Below are 10115 nucleotides of genomic sequence, written 5' to 3'. Positions count from 1 at the left end.
CCCAGATGTCCAACTGCTACCCATCACCCAGGAGATGGAAGGGGGGTTGTACTTGCAGTGCATCGGCATAGACGAGAAAGCAAGAGCCGACCGCTACGCCGCCCTCGTGTTTCGAAATCTTGTGACTTTTGAAATGTACTGGGGGTGGACCACGTCTGTAAATTTCGATGGGTCCAGAGGCAAAAGTGCCTTGCCTTGCAATCTCCGGGAAACCATTAGTACGATGGTGAATCGGAGATTCTCAACCCTTGCTGCGTGCGACTGGAAAAGAATTCGTGATCGGATCAACGAAATGCTTCGTAGGAGGAGGCGATCTTTTCCTCTTGTCTAACAGTTTGTCCACAAACAAAACATTCCTGTTAGACAAGAGGAACTGAAAAAAAAAATTTTGTCAATGAAAACCGGTGTGTGTGTCTCTCCCTGCTGGATGTCCCTCTCACAAACTGCTGAATGAATAAAATAATTTAATTGAAAACGAGTTTGCGATTGTCTGGTCTTTAAATTCTTGAGATACGTGATTCCATATTATATTCCCTTTTAATCAAATTCTAAAAGTATCCTTGTTGACTCCGGTATCGCGTTAGTTAAAGACTTCGATGCTTAAAATGTTTAGGGAGAAATGGAATACTGGTGTGTACGTTTTCTTTAAAGTACCGAGACCAGCCATATACTGTATGTTTAAGTTCCAAAATTAATATTGTTTATGGGCTTCACACGCGTTGCACTATGCTCAGGCACTAAGTAAAAGGAGATGCTTCGTATTGCTTGACTAATTTTAAAAACTAAGTTATAAATGCAGACGCTCCCTCGATGCGCTGCTCTGGTGCGTCGGCTCCTACACAGTGCCTGTCTGCCGTAAGCGTTACAATATACTAAATACTAAATACTAAAGCCAATACTGGCTCAATGGGCTTTGACGTGCTAATGCATTGGTTTAACAGTCCGGGTGTGGCAGGCTTCCAATGTCAGTCCGACTCGATTGGAAGACAATGAACGTATTTTAGCCCTAAATGAATTAATAGCAAACATGGTTTACATAAAATACATTTTTCCAAGAAAGTTTATAATAATACGATCTATAGTTGAAATCTGAGCCTACTTTAAAAATAAAGGAAAAGCATTTTCAGAGAGCAATCATGCTGTGTTTATGTAGAAAAGGTGATTAGGTTTATGAGCAATCTAATTACCTATTCGCTTAAAACGCTATATAAAATAAAGTTTATTTAGAGATGAATGATCAGTGTCGCAGTTTAAATAATGTGAGTCAGGAAACTAACACAGTGCCACCGGATTTAATAACGCAATAAAAACGCTATAAAATAATGTGACACAGTACAGCACAGTACAATAATACTGACCATGACTTTAGAAGCATAAATTACCTTACACTCAATTTAAACACAAGCTGTCTTTCTGTATGAACCTCTAAGCTGGTTCATACAGAAAATGTAGAAATGCATTAGCCTGATTATGATTAAAAAACACATAATTAAACACGCGTTTGCGATTTAAATCGGAACACGATTTAAATCAATATAAATGTTTATATTGTAACGCATACTGTCCAGCCTCCATTTCTCTATAAAAATTTACTGTTGCACACACACACACAATAGAAGCAGGAACCACTGTCAGAAGGGAAGATATGTTCAAAATATCGCAAACATCGATCATGTTGCGATATTTTGAAATATAAAAGTCAATTGATTGTCCATAATATCGCTTACCTATTTTTTCAAAGAAATGCAGCCCTGCCGCAGTACACGGATATAATCATACCGTTATTAAATTCTTTAGATACGCGATTCCATATTATATTCCCTTTTAATCAAATTCTAAAAGTATGCTTGTTGACTCCGGTATCACGTTAGTTAAAGACTTCGAAGCTTACAATGTTTAGGGAGAAATGGAATACCGGTGTGTATTTTTTTCTTTAAAGTACCGAGACCAGCCATATACTGTTTATGTTAAGATTTCCCTTCAGTGGTAAAATTAGATATGAATATTCAATACTTAAACGGGCACAGTTAAGACATTAAATATACATATACATATTGTATACAGTACAGTTTGCATACGGTAATATGTTTATGTTACGCGATTAAAAAAATAAATAAATAAAACTGGAAGGTCCAGCACCACCATTATGTTTATATGGTTGTTTTGTTGGTTGGTTGTTATTATGGTTATTAATAATACGATCTATAGTTGAAATCTGAGCCTAAATAAAAAGAAAAAGCAAGTGATTAGGTTTATGAGCAATCTAATTACTTATTCGTTTAAAACGCTATATAAAATAAAGTTTATTATTAATTTGCTGGACAGAGCGGTGAACATTATTATGCATAAGACAAAGATAACGATCCTGATCAGTTTAGAAATCTGTGTACGCTGTAAGGTTTTTACTTCTTAAACTTTTAAAATACACGTTTTGAAAAGAAAGAAATCCTCTTCCTGGTACAGTATGTATAGCAAACCAGCACGTCTTTTTTCTCCAATCAGAGGGGTGTCAGATGGTGTCAGCCAATCACCATTCTGCGTTGGGTAGCAACGGGTGACTGTTCTCAGGCGGAAGATGTAAAAAGCTTAATGTTCGTGTTAAATAATTTTTTTTAATTAAAATTCATTCTATACAGCAATCGCATATTTGGGTACCGTTTCATAAAACTTTCATGCTTAAAATGTTTAGGGAGAAATGGAAGACTGGTGTGTATTTTTTCTTTAAACTACCAAGACCAGCCATACACAGTACAGTTTACATACATACAGTAATGTTTATGTTCCTAAATTAATATCGTTTATGACCTTCAGATGCGTTATGCTCCTCTTCTTTTTATGCTCAGCTACTAAAATTTCCCTTTAGTGGTAAAATCCATATAAATATTCAAAACTAAGCGGATTAAAATGTGCACAGTAAAGACATTAAATGATTAAATCTTTGCACTACCAACCAATGCACCACGAGTGCCCCTGTCGGTCATTTTGGCCAGCCAATCACTTGCCCTGCGGTACCCTCCGGTGCCCCGCGGTGGCTTGTGGGTAGGTTACCGTACCGCGGGTTTTTACCGCGCATTTTGAATGGCTGCATCTGTACAAGAGGATGTCCAACTCATGTAGCTAAAGACGTAGACGACAGTGCTCCACTGAAATCTTGATCTCACAACCCTCGGCATGACTCCACTGTGTTCTGCTTTAGACAAAGGGGGTAAAAGACTTCTTTCATCACACATTTTGCACTGTTAACGGTGTTTGCAGTGCTCTTTCTTAAATGAAAACCAGGAATCGGCACCATATGAGGTGAGACTAGATAATATTGGAACAAGTAGCCTCGCCATTCCATGCGTGACGTGAGCAAAGTGTAATTCCTATCTTTATAGTGTGCTTGTTAGAGACTTAGCTGGCACCCAGAGCGCTTTAAATCCGAGAGTCAGCAGCCCAAGACAAGAGAGTTTCCTTCGTCTATGTTTTTTGCGTGAAGGGGGAAACCATGCGTGTGCTGCAAACAATCTTAGTATCGAAGTGCCGTCCCACATAACTGATCCGAACAATCTGCTTTACAGAGGAGCACTGCCGGAGCTTATTGTTGGCAAACTGAAGACCAGGCTGACCTGTTCTGTGACTCTTGAACACTGAATCTCAAGGTTGTGAATTCAAGCCCCACGCTGGCGGGAAATTCCATAGGTAATGATCACATTTTCTTGCATGCTAATCAAAAGAAATATTAAGAAACTTTTCCCGATACCAGTTTTTTACAAAAGTAAAGGCACACGGCACATGTGTGCCACATCACGTCCGAGTTTAGTGAAAACTACCTCAGAGATTGTAAGCTGGGTAGTTTCAGATCAGATCACTTTTTTATCAAAGGTTCAAGCAAACCCGAATACTTTTGCAAGAGACATTTCAGAATCCCAGTCAAATCCAGTACGATTGCTGGATCCTTCGAATTCGACTGAACTATAGCACAGATCTGCAGTCCACCATTAGAATACTGTGGGTGTGTTGTATAAGCCATACCGCCCAAAATAGTTCTAAAACAGGAGATGCATCCTCGTTTAGGAATGTGGTATAAAGTGAAATGGTCTGGGAAGAGCCCTATGTTTGAACAGTTCAAAATAGACGTAAAGGGGTAGTTACGGACTCTTTCGAAATGTAAGAACAAGCTGTGCGGACCTTATCTTTATTTACCTTGTGTAATCGTTTTTCATAAAGTGTAATTGTATTATAGCATGTGCCCCTGACGATTTTCTTGATACTTTTGTTTGTATTGTATGTAGTTTTGTTGTTCAAATAAAACATTAAAGACACAACTTACCGGATGCGGCTGCTGTAAAAATAAAATGACATCAAGGGTGCTGTACGCAGAGGTCTGAAACCTGCTCCACAGAAGATCTTTATCCAGAGGTGTTAAAGAAGTCGAGATCTCGCCATGAGAGGGGAAGCATCTCAGAAAAAGCAGGTGCAGTCGGTTCCACGGTCATAACGCCACTAAGTCGGGCGACAAGAGCAAAACCCACCCGGCTTCCCCCGGGCAAGTAATGAGACAAAGAGACAGCACACAGTGGGTAGCGTGGCCAAGTGGCTTAAGGTGCTGGGTTAAGGCTCCAGGCTCTTCGGGGGTGTGGGTTCGAATCCCACTGCTGCCAGGTGCTTCTGTCAAGACCCCCTTTCAGCTGGCTTCAGACGAAAGGGAGGGAACTACTTTTTGGCAGTCTCTCGAGAAACTAAGCAAAGTGTTTAAAGATACTTTCTCAGCTTGACATCAAGGCACAAAACAAAAACCTTCTTGCGTCCTCTCAACCCAAAAGCGCCACTTTTTGCGTTATGCAGGGAACGACGTCTGCCCAGATCACTTTTGTGTCAGTGCAAATCGTAGTGTGCCCTCCGTTTTAATGTTGGCTGTGCTGGCGTGCTGCTTCTGTCTGTGAAACTTGAATGTTCTGCTTCTTCACACCGAATCGTCGGCGGGGGTTGAGCTTGTTAAATCTTTGCGCATAGCGCTCCTTTGGAAGTACTTTGTCCAAGTTCAAAAGCGATCGTGGGATTTACTTCATGCGTTCAAAAAGCATGCCTCGCGTGACAGATTTAAATGGGGAATGGAGCCTGCTTCTTGCTGTTTTTCCTGTGGTTGCAGTTACAAAGTTGATCATGCTTTCACATTCTGTTGACAGTATTCACTGGCTGAGCTTTATCAGTTGGTTCGTAAAGGAATCTCTGCTTCGGTTCCAGAAAAGTCATCTGTAGTGTGTTTTTTTCCGTGCCCATGGCAGTCTTTTAAAGCTGGTAGTAATGGCGGCGAAGGTAATTTTTTATCCTCTTTAAAAGAATAAGGACGGGCTGGTGCGAGCTCCATTTACCACAATTTCAGCTAACCGCCGAACTCGCGAACTGATTACACTGCAGAGCCACAGGCACCACGCTTTTCTCCATTCTCTGGGTTAGGGTGAAAAAAAAACTTTGCTGGTATTAGCTGGCCTGCTGGGAGTACCTCTTCTTCACTGATAAGCAAGATTTGTGTTTCATCTTTCGCAAGCTGTATAGATTTCTTTCAAAACAAGTTGTTCCAGAAAGGAAATGAACACTTGCATTCTCCTGAATTAAAAGGCATGGGATTTGAATTCACCAGTTCTGTAGGGTTTAGGCATTTACTGGGACAATTATTAATTGTAGCAGTAAATCACAAAATTGATTCTTTTGTTGGCTTAAGAATCCAACCATGCGATATAACTCAAACAACGCACACACACAGGTACTAATTCACGAGGATACATTTATTAATACATAGAATATGCATATAAACAGATCTTATCGAGAGGGTTGTCAGAATACAAAAGGTATATATTCAGTCAGTTACAAAGAGTTACATATATCAAGAGGACATACGTTCAGTATATCATTCATTAAGACCGTTTCGTAAATGCACTTGGTTATAACTTTTACATTAGATACTCAAAACAAGTACATAACTCTTAGGAATTAAATTGATATCAACTGGTTGCGCTGCTGATGCTCACTGACCGGCTAGTTAGTGTTGGCTTTAACTAGCAAAGTTTGCGCACAGGAGAAAAGATGACTGTGGGTCCCAGCAAGTCAGGAAGAGGACCGGTTCGTTCCTGATGAAGAGCTAGTTCTGAATAGTGATTCAGCTGTCCACAGTTCCGACCTGTTCATGAGGCTTGCTGCTGGTGCTAACCTCAGGTGGATCCTCTGGTTACTCTCTGGCAACCTCCGCTCTCGACTCTTAGAACAGAGGAAAGTTCTGGCACTCGAACACACTGGCCGTTCCGTGGTTGTCCGGGCTGAGTCTCAGGATGGTCAGGAGGCGCGCTGCGAGAATGTCCTGCCCTTGGGAGCCTTCTGCTCCTGGGCCGTCCTGCCTTGGAATTCTCCTTTGAATTCCCTTTAGAAAAGTCCACAGAATTCTCCACTGAATCTTCTCAGGCCCTCTGTGTTGCCTGTTGATTGGCTGAAAGTTCCATGGGCATCAGAGTCCCGCGTGGGTTACTCGGCCCTACCAGTCCCTGATTGGTTGATCAAGGTGAGATATGAGTCACTTACTCCTGACACTTAGGAATGCAGTCCAGATGTCCATCTGGCACTCCCTAGACAGATAGGCAACAATGGATGACCATTGATCATGAGAGCCAGGCTTAGCTAAGTGCATTCACCTTTGGGAGCTGTCCCTTATCAAAGGAAACCTTAAATCAGCCTGCATGAATAGTTTCTCTGTGGCTGCACCACAGAGATGAACAGAGATGGGGACTCATTTGGGAAAGCTCGCAACACTTAATTCTGTCTTATTAATAAGCCTCGCCGCTACATATGTATAGTTATACGAAAAACAAGTGGTTTATCGACTCATCTTCATTTGCAGATTTAGAGGCAGCTTCGATATTCGTTTTACAAACAGGTTTTTTTTTATATGGGTCACACACATGCCATAGCAACAAAACATCTCTAGAGATGAGGCTATAGATCACCTTTCCATCCTCCAGGTTTTCCTCCCAAAGCCTACGGTACCAACGGCGACCCCTGCTGGCCAAGAGAGCAAAAGCTTGTAGCACCTGGTACTCCCAGGCGGTCTCCCATCCAAGTACTAACCAGGCCCAACCCTGCTTAGCTTCTAAGATCAGACAAGATTGGGCACATTCAGGGTGGTGTGGCCACAAACGAAATCAATGACGCCTGACTCGCTACTTGAAGCTGTGTGTGGCTGGGGCTCCGTGCCCCCCGAGCGGGACTGAAGGATCGTTCGTGTGCAACTCCTTGGAAAGGAGCTTCTTTCCAAATCACAATGCGTACCTGGATGTTGGCGAATGTGCTCCCTTGTGTTGGCTTGTCCCGCACTGGAGGAGAACAAACAGACTGCTCGGAGGAGCACAAGGCAAGTCTTCACAAGACAAAAACCTCCAGTGCACAGCACTCAAAACATTTCTGGGCTGTCGCGTGTTTATTTCAGCACATAAAGCGCACTAGTCCAACACGTCGGCCGGGCGTGCGCCGCCTCCGCCCTCTTGTGGCCTTGCGGCGTCAGAGCAGAGGCTCCTTCTCGCTGCCTTTCCGCTGTGTTGCAGAGCCCCGAGAGGGAACCTGGAGCGCACACTTTGTGGGGGGCGGGGGACCGTGTTCGCGCTCTGCCCCCGGTCTTTTGCGCAAGTACTAAATCTCACGGCGCCAGCCAGCGGCCAGGAGACAAGTACAATATCGCGGGACAGGGGGGCCTTGTCATTGATTGTTACATATGAGACGGGGATTAGGAGGAGACCCCGACTGATTGGTAAAGGGGAACACTAACACCAGAGTGACACCCCCGGCATGGGATTTCTTAATGGCCAAGGAGGGTCGGGACCTCGGTTTTACGCCTCCCCCGAAGGACGGCGCCTGTTTGTGTGTCGTGTCGTCTACTTCCCCCGTCCCGCTGTGTTTGCTGTATTGTCTTTGAAGCCGACCCCCGAGACGAGACGGGCTGTTCCTGTGCCCCAATTAACACTTTACAGGTGCCATTCCCCGGCATTGTGGCCATTGTCGGTGGTCACACGGGATAAGATAAGGTGGAGGAGAGCGGGGCATGCCCAGCGCCAGACATTCAAGGAGGTCTGCAGCATGTCACAGAGGTCTTGAGCGACCGGTCATTTGTTCCCAATGTATTTCCGGTGCCTACGTACACTCTTGTACCAAACGCACGTTCCTTCTGTACGCTTAGCTGATCATTTGCAATTCGTGCAAGTAGTAAAAGCAGACGCCCCAATTCTGCTGTGACCCAGATTCAAACAGGGGTTGTTGCGGCCACAACGCAAAGTACTGATCACTATACGATCACAGCGAGTTACCGATACACACGTGGCAGCGCGGAAAAGGCTGTGCTCTCTTCGTGTGACATAATTCAGAAAAGTCCTGACGTTGCATTTCAACTGAGCCCCAGTATACATCGACCCTTCGACACTCTGAGTGACAACTCTCTTGCGTGTTTTCTCGTATTTATGTAGTTTGCTTGCATGATGCCAGGAAGAGCGTGGTTGCTCGCTGCCATATGGTCTAGCAGTTAGGATTCCTGGTTTTCACCCAGGCGGCCCGCGTTCAACTCCCGGTATGAGAATGTGTCAGTTTTGCCTCCTGCAAGTAGTAAAAGCAGACACCCCTTTAGGGAGCCTGTCAGCACCCGGAGTTTTCCCCTTCTGTAAGCTCTCCATAGCCTCTCAGCTCTTCTACTGTCAAATCCACCTCAAGTACTTCCCTATCTTCTTCACTCAAAACATTTTCTAGCTTTGAGGTAAAAAAATGAATTTCTTCATCCTTTATCTCTGTAGAGCTGTACAGTCTTGAGTAGAAGTGTCACGCCCTCTGCAGCCAGAGGGTGGTCCTTCTCCGTCCTGTCCCTAGTTTCTGGTCTGCTGTCCTTCCTGTCCCTCTCTTTCCCTTGGGCTATATATTTCCGGGTCTTGCACTCTGTCCTCGCTCAGCATTGACGTTCGGATGTCCTGAGACCCGCCTAGCACCAGGGCGCCCCACGTCCGCTCCCTGAGGGCACAGGTTTCTATACGGCATTCCTGAACTCTTTGCACTAATGAGCCCGGGCCTTTTTCCCGTCTCGCCGCTACGCATATGGGTCTTTTTCCGCCCTCCTGTTCCCCACGGTTAGTCCCCTTGGACGTCCGTGACAAGAAGGCCTCGATGCAGGAGAGGATAGCACTCAGCTCTGCACTCTCTCTTCCCTCCTCATCAACTACACTTTCCATGACAGACTTAGAACCTACCACTTTCCTGAAAAAGAAGCGAGTACACTTCTCATATTCTTCCAAGAACTGCACTCAGCTTCTTAACAGCTCTCCTCGACTACTTTCTTCCACTATGCTCCGGAAGTCCTTTTTTAAAAGGGTGATATCCTCGAGCACATCGAAGCCACTGTCTCATGTAGAGACGCTGCAGCTGCCTCTGTTTCCTGGCTAGCACTCCTCTCCGTCTGGCAGCAGCCTTCCTTCCCTCAGCCATGAAAAAGGCCATTGTCCTCACCTCCACCTCCTCCCACCACTCTCCTACTGACCTGTACAGACACTACAAGGATAGGCACTTTGATAGTTTCTCCTTGTAGCGGGATACTACCCCCTCGTTCTCTAGCAGCTTTGTGTTGAGTTTCCAGAGGCCTGGGCCAAAGACAGTCCCGCCCTGGAGTTCCACTCTACACCCTAAAGCTTGATGATCTGAGAAGAAGACAGGCTGAAGAGTGACCCCAACAACTTTCACTCTCTCTGAGGCAAAGCAATAGTCAGTTCTGGAGCTGCTATTCCTCCCTGACCATGTATATCCTGCTGTTGTGGGATATATACATCTATATGTGTCTGAGAGTTTAAAGTCTTGAACTAAGTTTTGCAGGGCCAGTGAGCTGGAATCCAATTTTATCGGAGAGCTAGACTGCCTATCTGTGTGCTCTAAGATACAATTTAAATCCCCTCCCACTATCACGTCTGTGCTACATAACAATAGGGGAGAGAGTGCCTTGAGTAGCTCAACCCTTCCTCCCACATCAGTAGGGCAATACACATTGATTAGCCGCAGGTTAACGGTCCCCCATTCCACATCCACACACAGCAACCTGCCATCTATGACCCTCTGAATACTTT

The 10115-nt window shown here is 44.5% G+C and overlaps 1 pseudogene; it reads right to left on the bottom strand.

Annotated features, from left to right (window-relative positions):
- Positions 1-7049: 7049 nt before the first annotated feature.
- On the bottom strand, positions 7050-7168 carry LOC148670593 (5S ribosomal RNA; annotated as a pseudogene).
- Positions 7169-10115: the final 2947 nt, after the last annotated feature.

Source organism: Lepisosteus platostomus, chromosome 5 (genome assembly GCF_059453375.1).
Source record: "Lepisosteus platostomus isolate fLepPlt1 chromosome 5, fLepPlt1.hap1, whole genome shotgun sequence".
In the NCBI taxonomy this organism is placed as follows: Eukaryota; Metazoa; Chordata; class Actinopteri; order Semionotiformes; family Lepisosteidae; genus Lepisosteus; species Lepisosteus platostomus.
This window is presented reverse-complemented; position numbering and strand designations above follow the sequence as displayed.